This window comes from Phyllostomus hastatus, unplaced genomic scaffold (genome assembly GCF_019186645.2).
Source record: "Phyllostomus hastatus isolate PE091 unplaced genomic scaffold, TTU_PhHast_1.1 phas_contig_477, whole genome shotgun sequence".
Taxonomy (NCBI): domain Eukaryota; kingdom Metazoa; phylum Chordata; class Mammalia; order Chiroptera; family Phyllostomidae; genus Phyllostomus; species Phyllostomus hastatus.
Window position 1 is genome coordinate 3,882,722 of NW_025333889.1, and position 15,837 is coordinate 3,898,558.

A 15,837-nucleotide genomic window follows, 5' to 3' on the forward strand; every position below is an offset into this window, starting at 1 on the left:
AGAGGGAGAGAGAGAATGAGAGAGGGAGGGAGGAAGAGAAAGAAAGAACCATCAATGTGAGAGAAACATTGATCCGCTGCCTCCCGTCTGGGAATCAAAACTGCAGCTCACGCATGTGCCCTGACTAGGGACCGAACAGGCAGCCTTTCAGTGTAGGGGGCAATGCTCCGACCCACTGAGCCACACCGGCCAGGGCCTCATGCCCACGTGCCTCACCTCACCCAGGAGGGCCTCGCCTGGCCAACCAGCTTGGCTGCGCTCAAACAGGAAACGAGGTCACGCCCACGTCCCCCTGCTGCAGGCGGTCTCCCAAGTCAAGCTCTGGAGAGCGGCCGGCTCTCCCGTCAAGCTGAGGACACGCACACCGGGCAGGGCACCCTCAGAAAGACACTCTAGCGCAGCTCGTGCCCGTGTCCCCACGTGTCTGTGGTGGCGGAACCTGGGGAAGCATACGTCGACAGTGGCACACTTGGTACCTACGCCACAGAAACTGACAGTTGAGTGCTGTGGTTCTCAACTTGGGCTGCGCTTACAAAGGGTCCTGAGGGTTACATCCCACTCCCCGCCCCCCAGAAACTCTGATGTCATCTAGGAATCAGGAATCAGTTGTTCCAGACCTTGAACCACTTAACTAAAGGTAGATATAGCCAACGGGTAAGTCTCAGAAACACAACGCTGGGTGAAAAAAGCAAGTTGCACCATTTATTCAAAATTTTAAAGCTGGCTATATAATACTACATATTGTTTCTACCCATATATGAGTAAAGGAAGTATTAAAAACACGCAGTCAAATAACAGACAGCTCAGCACAGGGACGGCCACTGGGCAGGGAGGGCGGGCGCCGAGGCAGGAAAGGGAAGACAGAGGACTCCAAGCACATCCAGAACGTTTCCTTCTCGGGCGGGAAGTGTGCATAGCTGTTCGTTATGTTATTTTTTGAATGCCTGAAATAGTTAATGGTTTCTAAATTTTTTAATGTTTTAGCCTTGGCCAGTGTGGCTCAGTTAGTTGGAGCATCGTCCTGCAGTCTGAAGGGTCACAGGTTCGATTCCCTGTCAAGGCACAACCCCAGATCACAGTTTTGGACAGGTTAGATCCCTGTCAGGACAACTGATGTTTCTCCCTCACAATGAGGGTTCAGTCACTTTCTCTCCCCTGCTCCCCAACCCCACCCTCTACCTCCCCCTTCCTCTCCCTCTGAAAGCAATGAAAAAAAAAATGTCCTCAGGAGAGGATAAAAAGTAAACAAAACTGTATGTGTTTTGACACAAATATATGCTAAAATACCGAAGTCAGAGCTGGAGATGCACATGGTATGTCTCGTGTTCATAGTTTATTGTATTTATGTATTTATTTATACACACAAATACTACAGTTTACTGTGCCATACAAATTTATAGCTTGCCTTGCCTTTAGAGTTCAGCCTTCCGAAAGGGAAAGGGCCAGCCTGAGGCCATGCCTGCAGACAGAGGCTGCTGGCGGGGGAATCTCAGAGCGCAGCTGGGTCTTTGTGCCTGCACACACGTGCCTGCACACACACGGCCCTCCAGGCGCTCCCGTGGCCACGCAACACCCCAGGTTCCACAGGCGGCCCTTTGGTTCCAGCAGACACAACTGTGCCTAATCTGCCTCTCAAATGTCTCACCCTGGAGCAGAGTCCTTCATCCTGAAGAGCTGGCTGAGGGTGTGAGACTAAGGGGGATGCTTTATAAAAAGAAGAGGGAGGTAGTGGTGGGACTGCTCACAAGGAAGCTTTAGAGACCAACAAAAAAAACCTCTCCGAACACAACCCCTCTTCCATGAATCATTAAGGTGGTGGCCACTGGAAGCTGACATCAAACTCTGGAAGCTTTTGAGGACCATCAAAGCACACAGTGACGCATGTTGTACAGCTCAAAGGACAAGCCAGCTCAGTAAGTCTGTGAGAGTTACTCTGTGAGGGTGACCAGTGTGTGGCACAGGGGACAGTAATGCACAAGGGTTACAACAGACTGAGCCGCTGGTGCAAGTGACTAGTCAGTCTCTCTAGGACTCCGCTCCTTAACAGTACCTGCCCCTCGGGTCACTCAGAGGGTGACGGAGACAGGCCGTTCTTGCTGCTAGCAACGGGAGCTGTGACCTGCTGTCCTCAGGCCCAGCAAGGTCAGGGCACATGAGACGATGCATGAGAGCAAATGGTTGGCTGCCCAACTGTCCCTGCAGTGGGATGGCGGGGCCAGCACAGACACCTGGACTTGGGGGACACTGAGCAGCCCACGTGAGCATCTGGTCAGCACCTGCCTAAGGCACTGCCCCAACAGGAAGGATGCAGATCGCCCACATCTACAGCAGCATGAATAAGGAGCAAGCGCTCCACCTGGGCAGCTGACGTCCAGGCTCCACGGTGCTTGTTTCGGGGATCTGGGGTGAAATCTGTCCTGTCACAAAGCTCAGACAACAGGAATTCATCAGAGAAGCTGACCTGGCCTGCGGGCTGACCCTGTCAGGTCAGGTTGGGACTAGAGCATGTTTCTTGCATGCGGGTGAAGTCATATACCAAGCAGATAGCTTAAAAAACCCCGGCCTTCCACTTGCAAGAAATACAAAAGCCAGCCCTCTGGAGGTGCACCCAATAATCTACCATTCTTTCCACCCCCTTCATTTTTAAATCCCCACACTTGACCTTCTTTCCCACATGCTCCCCGTGTCACCTACCACCACCTGGAGCTCTTACCTGCAGCTCTTCTCTCTTTCAGGACATTGTCCAACTGCTCAAAATGGACCAGAACTGGGGACCCAGCAAAAATGAAAACTGAGTTTTCAAATCGATGGGCAAGAATCCGTGGGCCACCAAGGCAGACCAGAGATGCCAGAGTGACCAACGAGCCCCGCGCGGGTCAGCCGCTGACCACGAGCAGAGACAGCGCTGGGACGGGGTCAGGAACCTGGAAATGCTCTCCCAAACATAGCTCCCTGGCCCACAGGGCCTGGAAAGGTGGCCGAGAATAAGCATCTGGCAAGCTCAGTCATTTCTGTCACTTCCTGTTACTCACATCCTGCTGTTCAGATGCTGCCCAAAATGCTGGATGAATCCCTACCTCGAAGCCCCCAGAGACCCAGGCTATTCAAAACAGCTGGATGTGCGTAGACAACGCACTTCCTCACAGAGAGCTGTACAGAACACAAAAATAGACACACGCAAGCCAGCCTCCGGAGGTCCCTGTGCAACAGCAGCCCTGGGATGCAGGTCAGACCTCCAGGCACTTAGCCCTGCCTGCTGCCCCACCCCTGGAGAGGGCCAGGCCTGAGCTGCGGATGGGACTCTCTCCTCCCGGAATCACACCCCTCCTCCTCTCAGGGCGGCTCGGGGCCAAAGGGCACAGGGGGTCACCACTACAGCTGCTGGCCTGCTCAGGGGCGCAGAGCGGACAGTCAAAGCCAAGCAGCCTCCGCCCGGCTCTGCCCCACCTCCCAGCCCTCCTGAGGACACCAGCCACCGGGAACGTAGGACACCCGGGCAGGGAGCAAAGCCAACTGGGTCAGAGGTTACAATCACATGTAATCTATCAGACGGCAGGTTTTTTAAAAGGAACAAAAAGTAAGACGAAGCCAAAAGTAGCAGCAAACACTGAATCATGAAAACCGTATCTGAAGTCACTCATCTCTTCGGCATCTCGGCAGAGCGTCCTTCCTTGGGCTTTGTGGCGTGCTCAGCGGGTGGGGAACCTCGCAGACAGAGCAGCGCCCACCCTGAGCAGGGGTTTGGGAGGCAGAGGGCCCCGGGGGAAGGGGCGCCACCACCAGGAAGGGCACCAGGTGTGGAGGTGGTGCCCCAGAAGGGATTTCCGCCACAGCAGGTAGAAACAGGAACCGGGCCCAAAGAAGGCAAAATAAAAACAAACAAAACCTAGCGTGTTGCCAATAGAATACCAGAAATAACCTCAATCTCCAAAAACTGGGGAGTGGTGAAATAAGTGATGACTCGATCATATAACGATATACCTCACAGCCAACTTTGAAAAGGATGATAAGACTGCCAGTTTATGGGTACAGATGTTACAATGTGGTAAATTTAAAAAGCAGATTACAAATTAGGATGCGTAACACTGACCCCACTGTTCTTCATAGGAAACACCTTCAAAAACTTTTTGTCTGCAGCAGGGTTTTTTAACCTCGGCACTATTGACATTTGGGGCAAAATGATTCTCTGCTGTCCCCCACGACACTGAGGGGTGCTGAGCAGCAGCCCTGGACACACCTGTAGCATATGCTCCCCACCTCCCAACTCCTGCCCTCCGCTGTCACCACCCCAAATGTCTCCAACGGCCAAAGTCCTCGGCGGGCCAACCTCACCTCCCTGCCCCCGTATCTCACCAGTGTCTGAGAACCACAGGTCTCGGAGGCAGTGCGCATGTGCAGGGTCTCAGGCTTTTGAATGTCTTCTGTTTGTTTGGGTTACAGTGCTTATTCAAATGAACATGTTATTTGTGTTAAAACTGATTAAAACTAATCTTAGCATAGGTAAAACATTACAAGTGTTTTTGCTATAAGGAAATGCGGCAAACCCTCACATTCTATAAAAGGACACAATAAAAATAATAAGTCTCATGGGAAAGGATGAGCTGGGACAGACCACTCAAAACCTATGCAACTTTGTAGCCAAGCATTAAAAAACAATTGCAATCTGCCCTTGCTGGTGTGGCTCTGTGGATTGAGTGTAGGCCTGTGAGCCAAAGGGTCACTGGTTCAATTCCCAGCCAGGGGACGTGCCTGGGGTGCAGGCGAGGTCCCCAGTGGGGGAGGCACAAAAGGCAACCACATATTGATGTTCCTCTCCCTCCCTTCCCCTCTCTAAAAATAAATAAATACAATCTTAAAAGCAACAACAACAGCAGCAATCCTAATAAAAGCACAGTATATAAGGAAATGCTACAGTGAATATAGAACTTCACCTTCTAAAAAAGTGAAGGAGCACGAAGGGTGAGATTGCTGCAGCTGAGCTACGAGAGTCTCGTGCAAACGCACGAAGAGCGGAGGCACAGCGAGCAATTCCGAGGCAGAGCCTGCAGGCTCCGGCCCAGGCTGCGCTTCCGCTCGCTGGCCTCCTCCTGCTCCTGCCAGTGATCGGCTGGGCCGGCACACTTTTTGTTAGAGAAACACACCACAGCAAAAAGGACTAATTGCATCTCCCTCTTGGCTACTGCACAGAGGAAACAATGAACTCCGAGTTGTTAGCTCAAACCAATATTATCCCAGTGATCATGAAATCTAATTCAAAGTACCCTGGCAGTGGATTGTGGAGATGGAGGGAGGAGGGTAGAAGTGCTTTGGCCATCTTAAATCTGGCTGCCACCACGCTATCATAATGTATCCATTTTCCTCCCGGATGGTTTCATGTTAAATCTGCTTACACCCAAGAGCATCTATAGTAACGTTACAGTAACAAGTACCAAGGGGAGGGCAGGGGAGGGGTTCATAAGCAACCTCTGCGGCCCAAGGTCAGCCAAGCATTTTACCGCAGAAGGTCAGGCTGATTAGGCACTAAGATATCCCAGAACAAAGTGGTCCAAGGTAAGAACACCCACACCTGCTGACTCACCAGGTGGCCAGCACCTTGGGACAAAGTCTGGCGCATGCCTTTACTGATGAGCTAAGCAAACGGCTGACAAGCTAGCAAGCAGCATGCTGTGCAGCCAGAAAACAGACAAACCAACAAAGGGGAAAACAAGGCTTACAAGCAATTTATGAAAGAGCCTGTTTATATTGCAGTACTGCATAACAAAGGATGGAGGGATGGGCGGAGGGAGGGAGGGAGGCTGATTTAAAGGGTTGGACGCATGGCCTGGAAAACTGGAAGCTGGCCTTTGACGTGGTGGAATTGGGGCATTTTTTCCCTTTCCTGCTGGTTTTCTAGAATTTTCTAAGTCTTCTGCAGTCATCAGCCTGGCTTCTAACTGCCCGAGTGACTGATGTCCTCAGTTGGGGGCTGCCATTTGTAAGTGATCCGGGACAGGGGATCTCAGGATACATTCCGTCAGGTAGGTGGGTCACACTCAAGGTCACTGCCTTTCAGGAAGGACAACCCTCCTCATCTGTAACCCCCCTTCCAAGCTTCAGTTTACCCCTTTCCTTTGACCAAGCTTTCTGTATTCTTCTGGTATTTCAAGTATATTTCAAAAACAAAAAGAAGTCATTCCAACTAACATTTTAAAAAACTAAAACAGAAAAAGTTTATAATTTATTTTTTCTTGGTAAGGCCTGACCCAGAGGGCCTGTCTCCCAGGGCTTTGGACAAATCACCAGATATTTGAACAGCCACAATGGGAGGCCATGGCATGCAGTCAGCTGGGGCCAGCTGGCCTGACTTAGGAGTCACCTCCCTTTGTCATGGCACAGCTGTGACAGCCCCAATGTGGATGGAGAAGACAGAAGAGCTTCCCAGGGATGCCAAGGGGTAGAGACACAGCAACAACAAACCAATTACCTCAGCGAACATTTACAGAACGCAACTCTGTGTCAGACATGGCCCCAGGGCGCTGGAGGAGAGTCAAGAGGCCCCAGGACATCCCTTCTCTGGTGAAGTTTGTAGCTCTTCCTCCAACAAACAGACATCGGTGCGTAAGATGTCTATATAGACATCAGAAACAAAGAACTGGAAGAAGCTATACCATTAAAAATTTTAATTCATTATCAAAAAGTTTCAAAGGTATGGTCAAAAACCTTCCCCCGCCCCCCCAAAAAAACTCCACATTCAGTTCCACTGGCAAATTCTAGCAAAAATTTGACAAGGAAATAACGCCAAACTTGATCAGAACAATGACCCTCATTTTCTGATGCTAGTTTATATGTTTTATAACACCAGCTTAACCTACGTACCCAAACCAGACAAAGGCAAAGGAAAGAAAGAAAACTGAAGATTAATATCTTTCATGGATGTAGATGCAAAGGTCCTTAACAAATCAACAGCGAACTAAATCTAATAATAAAGGAAAGAATATGCATTATGAGAAAACAGGGTTTAACAATTGAAAATCAACCAACTAAATTTGCTCTTTTAAAAAAATAAAGGAGAACAAAACATGATCACTTCAAAGTGTGCAATAAAGTATTTGACAAAATTCAACATATATTCATAATAAAAATTCTCAGCAAACAAGAAAACACTCAAACTGATAAACAGTACCTATAAAGAGCCTACAACTAACATGATGCCTGACACTGAGAAGCTGGATGGTTTCCCATTAAGACTGGAAGAAAGGAAAAGATTACTGCTTTCACTACTTCCACTCAACATTGTACTGGCAGTCCTATCAATAAGGCAAGAAAAAGAAATAAAAGGCATCTGGGTCAGAGAGAAGTAAAGGTGATGTTACAACTGTCTATGTAGAAATTTCTGAGGAATCTACAAAACTACTAGAACTAATAAGTTATTTTCCAAGGTCACAAAATCCATTATATTCTTATATGTTTGCAGGAAATACCTGGAAAATAATTTTAAAAATTTCATTTAATAAAAACAAAAAACAAACACAGGAATGAATCTAACAAAAGACATTAAAGATATCTGCACTGAAAATTACAAAACTTTGCTCAAATTTTAGAAGAGCTAAATAAATACACAGATATATCATATATTATGTTCATGGGGAAACTGATATCAATTCTCATCCTGGCTGGTGTGGCTCAGTGGACTGAATACCGACTGGCCTGTGAACCAAAGGGTTGCTGGTTCAATTCCCACCTGGGGCACATGCTTGGGTTGTGGGCCAGGTTCCCCAGTAGAGGGCGCTCAAGAGGCAACCACACAATGATGTTTCCGTCCCTCTCTATCTTCCTCCCTTCCCCTCTCTAAAAATAAATAAAATCTTTTAAAAAAAGGTATCAATTCTCCACAAACTGATTTATAGATTCAATGCAATCTCAATCAAGATTCCAAGAAGCCTTTCCTGTAGAAACTGAAAAGTTATTTTTAAGTTACATGAAAATGCAAAGGACTTAGACTAACCAACGCAAGCTTAAGAAAGAACAAAATTTAAAAAGAGAGAGAGCTAAAAGAAAGGAAGGAAGGAAAGAAGGAAGAGAGGGAGGGAAGGAGGGAGGAAAAGAACAGAGTTAGCAGACTTGCCCTCTGTGATTTCAACACTGACTGTAAAGTTACTTAGAATAATCAAGAAAGTGAAACCTCAGTGAAATACTACTACATGTCTATTAGGTCATGTAAAATAAGACTGACCACACCAACACCAAGTACTGGTGAGGATACAGAGGAAATGGAACTCTTACGCAGTGCTGGTGGGAATGTTAAGTTCCAAGAACTTTGGAAAACAGTTGAGCAGTTTCTTAAAAAGTTCAACATACACCTACTATATGACCCAGCAATGCTCCTGTTAGGTAGTGGGTTGGCCAAAAAGTTCATTTGTTTTTTTCCATATGATGGTTCCTAGTAGCAGTTAGTTGTCTTTCACTTCATTGGAAACAATTTTGTTAGACTGTATTGTGACAGCTGTCACATCAGTGTGCATTTAAAAAAAAAACATCAAAATTAGTGAACTTTTGTGTAGTCATTTTAACATTGAAGATAGAAGAAAATACACATTTTCGGCATGCTTTGTTATTTCAAGAAGGTAAAAACGCAAGTGAAATGCAAAAAAAGATTTGTGCAGCGTGTGGAGAAGGTGCTGTGACTGATAGAACATGTCAGAAGCAGTCTGTGAAGTTGTGTGCTGGAGATTCCTCGCTGGACGATGCCCCAAGGTCAGTAAACCAGTTGAAGTCGGTAACGATCAAATCACGACACTAAGTGAGAATGATCAACGCTGTAACACATGGGAGAAGCCGACACACTCAAAAGACCCAAATCAATCAAGTTGTTGGTGAAAATGAAAAACATGACTTTTATTTTACAGAAAAGAACTAAACAGACTTTTTGGCCAACCCAGTATTTTCCCAAGGGAAATGAAAACATATGTCCACCCAAAGACTTGAACACGAATGCTCGCGGCAGCTGTGTCTGCAAGAACTCCAAACCAGGAACAGCTCCGACGCCCACCGACCGGTACGTGGACCAACTAATTGTGGAGGAGGAACATGTTATTGATACAGCCGGCGTGGAAAAGTTCAACATCACTATGCTGAGCCAAAGCAGCCAGACATATATTTTTAAAAAAAGAAAAAAAGGATATACTATCATTATTCAATTTACACAGGATTCTTAAAAATGCAAACTATCTTCAAAAAATAGAAATGTTTGCAGGGGGCAGGCGTGTAGGCAGGGACTGACCACCAGCCAACTTCCAGGGGACTGAACTGCAGTGACAGTTTCCACAGGTCGGGGAGTGGGGGAGGGGCTGTAAATTCACCAAGCTGTCTGCTTTAAACAGGGCAGCTCACTGGACAGCAACAGTGCCTCAACTAAGTTAGAAATAGTTTTAATATTTACATGTCTTAGTGCACTGGAATATTCCTTAAAAGACAGAATGAACCTTTCTCTGAATGAGTACAGTGACCGAGTAATTTATCACCCAAGCTGGGACCCTTCCGCAAGTCCCAGGGGGTGCTAAGAATCATTAACAGGTGTTAACTCATCTACAACAGGGCGTGTGCACTCGCAGTGCCCTGACAAACCAGCACCGCGGCTTTGGGAATGACAAACACGCAGCCTGTTCCTCGGTGTGATTAGATACTTCTTGATAAAGAGAACAATAAAGTTCATTCCTCAGAAGACAGAGCCAGAGCTGCAACAGAGCAGGAAACAGCCTCCTGGATCAGCTGCGCCTGGGCCCCTGGTTCCCAGTCAAGGAAGTGGCCCTAGTTTTCAGTGTCAGGGGCAGGACAGAGGCCAGGGCTCCTGCCCCAAGGTCCGTGACCCTTCAGCCCTTCCGCAGATGGGGTGGGGACCACCCCTACTCCCACTTCGCAAATGTCTGATTACTCAGATCGGCCGTCTTCAGACCCCTGCAGCCTGAGAGGGCTGCAGAGAAGGTGGCGCCCGGACACCGACCGGCTCTTTAGCACCCGTCCAGAGGGAAGGGAGGGGACCTGGGAGCGGCCACAGGTCGCTCCGGGCAGGGCGCTCTGGCCTATCTGAGGGCCTCCACACTGGGCTGAGGTCTTGAGGTTTCAGCTAAACATCCTGTGCAGAACTTGCACAGCAGCTCCTGCAGCCCTCCCCAGTCTACAGAAAGAAGTCGAGGGTGGTGGGGGGGGGGTCGGTCACATGTTTCATTTTTGAGTTTACATTTCAAACCAGGCACTCAAGTTCTGACCGGGAGGGATTACTGAGTCAATAAACAGTACAGCCTCCCCACCACAGAGCAGGGAATTATTTAAATTTGATAAATTGTTGCAAGGAATCAGAAAGATCCCACCACTCTACATACTCCTGAAATACCAGCCAATTCTGGGACAGAATGATACCATTTTCAAACTTTCAAGGAAAAAAACAGACAAACAGAACTTGGCTCAATCACATACATCCCTGGCGCATGTATCAAAGAACACTGAGTAAAGAATGACTAAAATTACTCATTTCCAAGGAAATGATTAGACACCCAAGGAAAAAAGAATCAATCTAATCCATGTACTTCCACCACTGTTTCTTTTCTCAAAGACTCACTGCTCCACATAAGCGCTGTAATGAAACTACAATCTTTCAACTGTCGTTGCTGAGGGTTCATTTTCTCTCCGTTGTAAATACAGATAAGTACAAGTATTGACAGTCAATACACACATACACACATATATGCAAACATGTAACACACACACCCCAACAGTGCTGTAAAAATAAGCACCTTGTTCCTAAATCTGGATTTCACAGATTCCCCTACTCGCTGAGAACACACGGCCCAGACAAGTAACAGCAACTTCTCCCACCCTGACCCTTAAAGCTCCGGGGCAGACACCACATTTGGCCCCGCCGCTCACCAGCCAGGCTGCCCGCAGAAGACAGCGTCTTCTCTCTCGGCCCGCTTGGAACAGCTGTAAGAACTGAACCCCAGGCACTCACGTCGAGTCGCTGGCTCTTCGGACCATCTGTGCCACAGAAGCAGGTGCTGCCCTGGGCAAAACCCCACACTTAGCAAACACACAGCCAGCGACTGGGCTCAATGCCCACTTCTTCCTGCTTCTTGAAACTGAGAACAAAGTGGATTATAAAGCATGGAATTCACTGGATCAGCTTCCTTCTGCAGCCGCCCTTCCAGTCCTGCTCCGCTGTCCACTGACAATCACTGCATTTAATTCACTAAGCACCTACTATGTGCCAGGTGCTTGCCCCACTACCATGTGAGAGGTAGTACTGCCCCCACTGTGCCAATGGGAGAAAGAAGCCCCAGGTGTTAAGGACTGACATCCCACAGTGGATGGCCGGCATGGCCAGGATGTGGGGTCAGGTGCTTCTGGAGCCGCGTGGGGCCTGGAACCAGGTGGGCTCGCTCATGGCAGGGAGCCCAGGCAGCAGGTGCTGCTCTCCTCACATGAAGCTTCCCGTCTGGCAGGGCTTCTGGCCTCAGAGGAGTTATGGGACAGCCCAGCCCATGCGTCTGACTCTCTCCTTGTTCCAGATCCAGGCCGGCAGTCACAGAAACTGGGGAGTTTTTCCATGCAAGTAAATTTGCCAATTATATATATAGCTTTTCCTCTCTCCGAGCCAAAGTGACAAGCATGAAGAAGGTTTTGCTCAGGAAGTGTCTGAGCTGCAAAGAAGCTGAGAGGGAAAACTGATGTTGAAACCCGGATAAAGGTCACGGTTCCTCATGGAAGGAGCAGCCCTGACCACCCCACAGGCTGACGTCGGCTGGAGACGCTGAGACAGGGTGAAACTCAGGCCCACGGTTCCACCCTATGCCGGTCTGCTAAGGAAGTTTCATCCATTCCACAAACTCGAGGGCCAAGTAAGTAGTCAAGACTTAAAACAACTAGAACTATTACTTAAACCATTACACAGCTTCCTTTTTATTTAAAAAAATAAAAGCAGGAAAATATAATGAAAAGGAAAACCGAATATAAATAAAACATAAGATAATTAAACAAAGACATCTTATATTTTTAATCACACTTGGTTTTCTTTACATTTTATTCTTCCTGTCTTTAGTAATACAGCCAGAGAACTTTTAAGGGTAACAGCTCATTCCAGATATCTACTCTGCAGCTGCAGTGCTGTTTGTTGAGCAATGTCTATAACACTGAGCTCATCTGAAACCCTTTGGGGTCCCCATAAACAGAAGGACTGCTGAGTGTTAGCGAGGTGACCCTAGTACTGTCCCACTGTAGTGATGAGTGGCGGCGAAGGTAAAAACCCAGAAGCATGTAGAGGGCACGTTCTGCAAACCCAGTGAAATAAATGATCAGTGAGATGGATCGGGATTATCCCCAGTTTACAGGTAAGAAAACCGAGTCTTGGAGAGATGAAGCATCTTGCCCTAAACCATACAGCAAACAAGGACCACCTTTACAATACACCTCATGAGTCTTCTGGGTACCATAAAGTATTCCACCAGTATCACTTGGAGAAAAGGAAATTCTAATGCAGGCATGAAAAGACACTCCACTCCTTGCATGGCACAGCCCCTCTGACCCGGTCATTTCAGGGCCGTCACTAGGATGATGCCAGGAGTGAAGCCTGCTACAGCTCTGTCCCCACAGCCGTAGGACTAAGTCACGTAAGATTTCAGGTGCTTTGCAGAAGCAGCTCTCTACACATGCATACCTTACATAACTCTCATTCAACTTGCACTGAAATCTATATACATGTGTGTATATGTATACACACACACAAAACATCTTTTTTTTTGCGGCAGTCTGGTGAAGCCTATACACCCTTCCTCAGAATGTCTTTAAATGTAGAAAATGAAATATTTAGGATTGCAATGGAAACCAATTTGAATAAAATATACTCACACCCACCCACAGACCCATCAGAAAGCAGGGGGTCCGTGAGCCTAAGCTAACCCCCCGCCAGGCAACACACCGCCTTCTCTCCTCCTCGCCCCGTCTCGCAAGAGAGGGTCTGGGCCGACGGGCACTCTGGCAGCCATCCTGCAGCGGGGAAGCAAATTCTGGGAGGGCCCAGATGACCCCGAGGGGCTGCCACACTCAACAGCGCTGCCTTCTTTAGTTCGGAAGAATAAAACCTAAGGCGTTCACATCATTCTTATTTTGGCATTTTTTTTTTCCTGTAAGCAGATGTCGTGGGTTGAATGACAGGTTCCAAAAACATATGCCCATGTTCCAACTTCCAGAACCTGTGCCCAGGAGCTCATTTAAGTAAGGACCTTGAGATGAAATCATCCTGGATTATCTGGGTGGGCCCTAAGTCAGTGACAAGTGTCAATGATAAGAGAGGACGGTGGGGGGTGGGGAGGAGTGGAGACGGCCGTGCGCAGATGGAGGAGAGACTGGGGTGATGCAGCCACGGGAGCACTTGGAGCCACCGGTCTCGGCAGCAGGCGAGGAGCAGAAGCTCCCCTGGGACCTCAGGAGGGAGCGCAGCCCTGCCGACCCCTGGCTTCCGGACTTCGCGCGGCCAGCAGTGTGAGAGAACACGTTTCTGTCGCGTGAGCCACAGGGTAATTTGTCATGGCAGCCCCAGGTAGTTAAAAGGGCAGCAGAATCCATTTCTAATAGACACAGCTTCACGATTTTCTAAACATTTACTACTAAGAACTGAATATAACCCCCCCTTCTGTGTATGCAGTGTTGAATACGGGGTTATGCAGAAGCAACCATCTACACATCTATCTTAAACTTAATTCTCATTCAGTTTATACAGAAAACCCTCTTCTTTTCAATCCCCTCATTAGTTAGCCAATCCACTTTCCTGAGGTTGATAAATAAAGCCGGGGCCCGTCCTTCCCTGCATTTTGTTCTGTGATGCCAGCACGTATTCGGTCCTTGCTTCCTGCCTCTGCCCAGGCTCCTTCTGTCCCCCCTGATCAGGCTCTCGCCCCTCGCCCTCACCCCGGGGCACGCTGCCGCCTCCACCACCCTTTTCCAGGTCGGGCCATCCAGACGGCAGATGTTCTGCCAGGCTTTCTGCTCAGGCTTCTTCCTCCACCAGCTTAGTCACTGATGCCAGGGCCCCCTGACCTGTCCCCCTGCTCATCATCAAACCCAGCCCAGTTGCCTTCACTCCTTTGTTACGGGTGACACGCTCACCAGGGATTCTGGGGATTCAGGACACACTGGAGATCCAATCATGAATCATCTAAAAGAACGTGAGCAGAGGCAGGAATACAGAAGTACTCATGCTCAAAAACGAAGCTGTAAACCACAACTAAACCCCAATCAAACAGAGCAGAAGGAAGTTTTATCTTCTCAACCTCAAGGGCAGGCAACAGGTGAAAAGGGAGGCGAGAGACGGAGCGGAGCGCAGGCCGCCCTCTCCTGGGCAAGGGGGCGCAGCGCCGGAGCAGCTCTGCAGGCAGGCCGCGCGCATCTCCCCAGATGCCACCTCTGCGACCTCAGGGGCTTGCTCTAGCAATAGTTTCAACAGGCAACACGAAAACCGCCCTTAAGTCCCTAAATATTAGAGGAGTCAGGTTTCACGGATCATTTATGACACATCTATCTACACAATGAACTATCTGCAGCTGTAATGACCGTGAGTCTGATCAGTACAGACTCATGATGGGGAAACATTTATGATGAAATAATAAAGCCAATATATAAAGTACACACACACAGATGTGTGCATTACATATGTAACATTTAATGTTGGCCTACAAAAAAAAGAGTCTTACGGGAACCTGAAAAAAGGACACAGTTGCTGAGCTACTGTGGGACCTTTTTTTTCCCTATTTCGAGTCTCCTCTAAAGTCATGATTACAATTTAAACACTTCGGGAAATAAATACGCAGCCCCCAGCTAGCTCTGGCACCTGGGACGCACTGCTGCTCTGCTGCATCCCTGAACACGGGCGGTGCTCCTGCTGGCTCTTCCCACGCTGTTCTCGCCCTCCCGTCCAGCTCACACGCCCCCGTCTCAGAAGATTCCACTTCCCAGACCCCTTCTCACCACTCTCACAGCATTCTGCACCTTCTTCTAGTATACTTGCCACAGGGACTATAATTATTTCTGTTCATGTCCAACAGGCTCTGGGCAATCACCTCTGTCCGCCCTCAGGCACCCAGTAGAAAGTTTGCCACAACACAGGGTTGCTGAAAGAAGGAAAAACAAGTCTTTCTACACCATGAATTGTTTCCAATTGGTTTCTGTTTGACTTCAATGATTAGGGTGTACTTGTTGTCATGTTATTCCTGTATTCCCCAGGGGTGAAGGAGTTTTCAGGCTGTCGAACTTGCTGGAAACACACGCGCGCGCGCACTCACAGAGGAACGGAGCCAGCCCCTCCCGCCGCTGCCCCTCAGTCCTGCTCACAGCAGCACGCAAGGCCTCAGGAAGTGAGCAAGGCTAACCTACCGGCCGGCCCACAGCACTGCCGCAGAGATGAACATTTGCCCTGCCCCAGGGCTCTGCAAGAAAGAAACGATTCAACACCCTCTCTGAGTAGCAAGGAGCAAGGACCCAACTTCCGAGCTCCCACTGACTCGTGCGGCCTGGGGTATCTTGCAGTGCGGACAAGCATGAAAGGCAAGATGCAAGGAGGCGTGTGTGGCCAAGTGCACAATTTACTAAGGAGCCTGTGCTCATTTACCGTCACGTGAGCTTCCCGAATGCGGCTGCACCTCAAAATCACAGAAAGCTTTAGAGAATCGTCCATTCATAAAGCAGCACCGGAGTCTCTGGGGACGGTGCTCGGACACAGCCACGGGTGGGAACCACCGTCCCGAAGGAGCAGAAGGCCGCAGCGTGGACAGGAAGACCGCACCGAAGCGAGTCTTCACCCTACCTTTGGAGAAT

At 48.7% G+C, this 15,837-nt stretch overlaps 1 protein-coding gene across 4 annotated transcripts in view; it reads right to left on the bottom strand.

Annotated features, from left to right (window-relative positions):
* DGKD (diacylglycerol kinase delta) overlaps positions 1-15,837 on the bottom strand; it is a 107,156-nt gene that overhangs the window by 46,891 nt on the left and 44,428 nt on the right. Inside the window, exon 1 of one of the 4 annotated variants that reach the window (XM_045845631.1) lies at positions 10,903-11,155. The exons of the other annotated variants lie outside the window; for them this stretch is intronic. The gene's annotated coding sequence lies outside the window, so the exon portion shown is untranslated. Of the gene's footprint in view, positions 1-10,902; positions 11,156-15,837 lie in introns of those variants that run through there. 4 annotated transcript variants of the gene reach the window in all.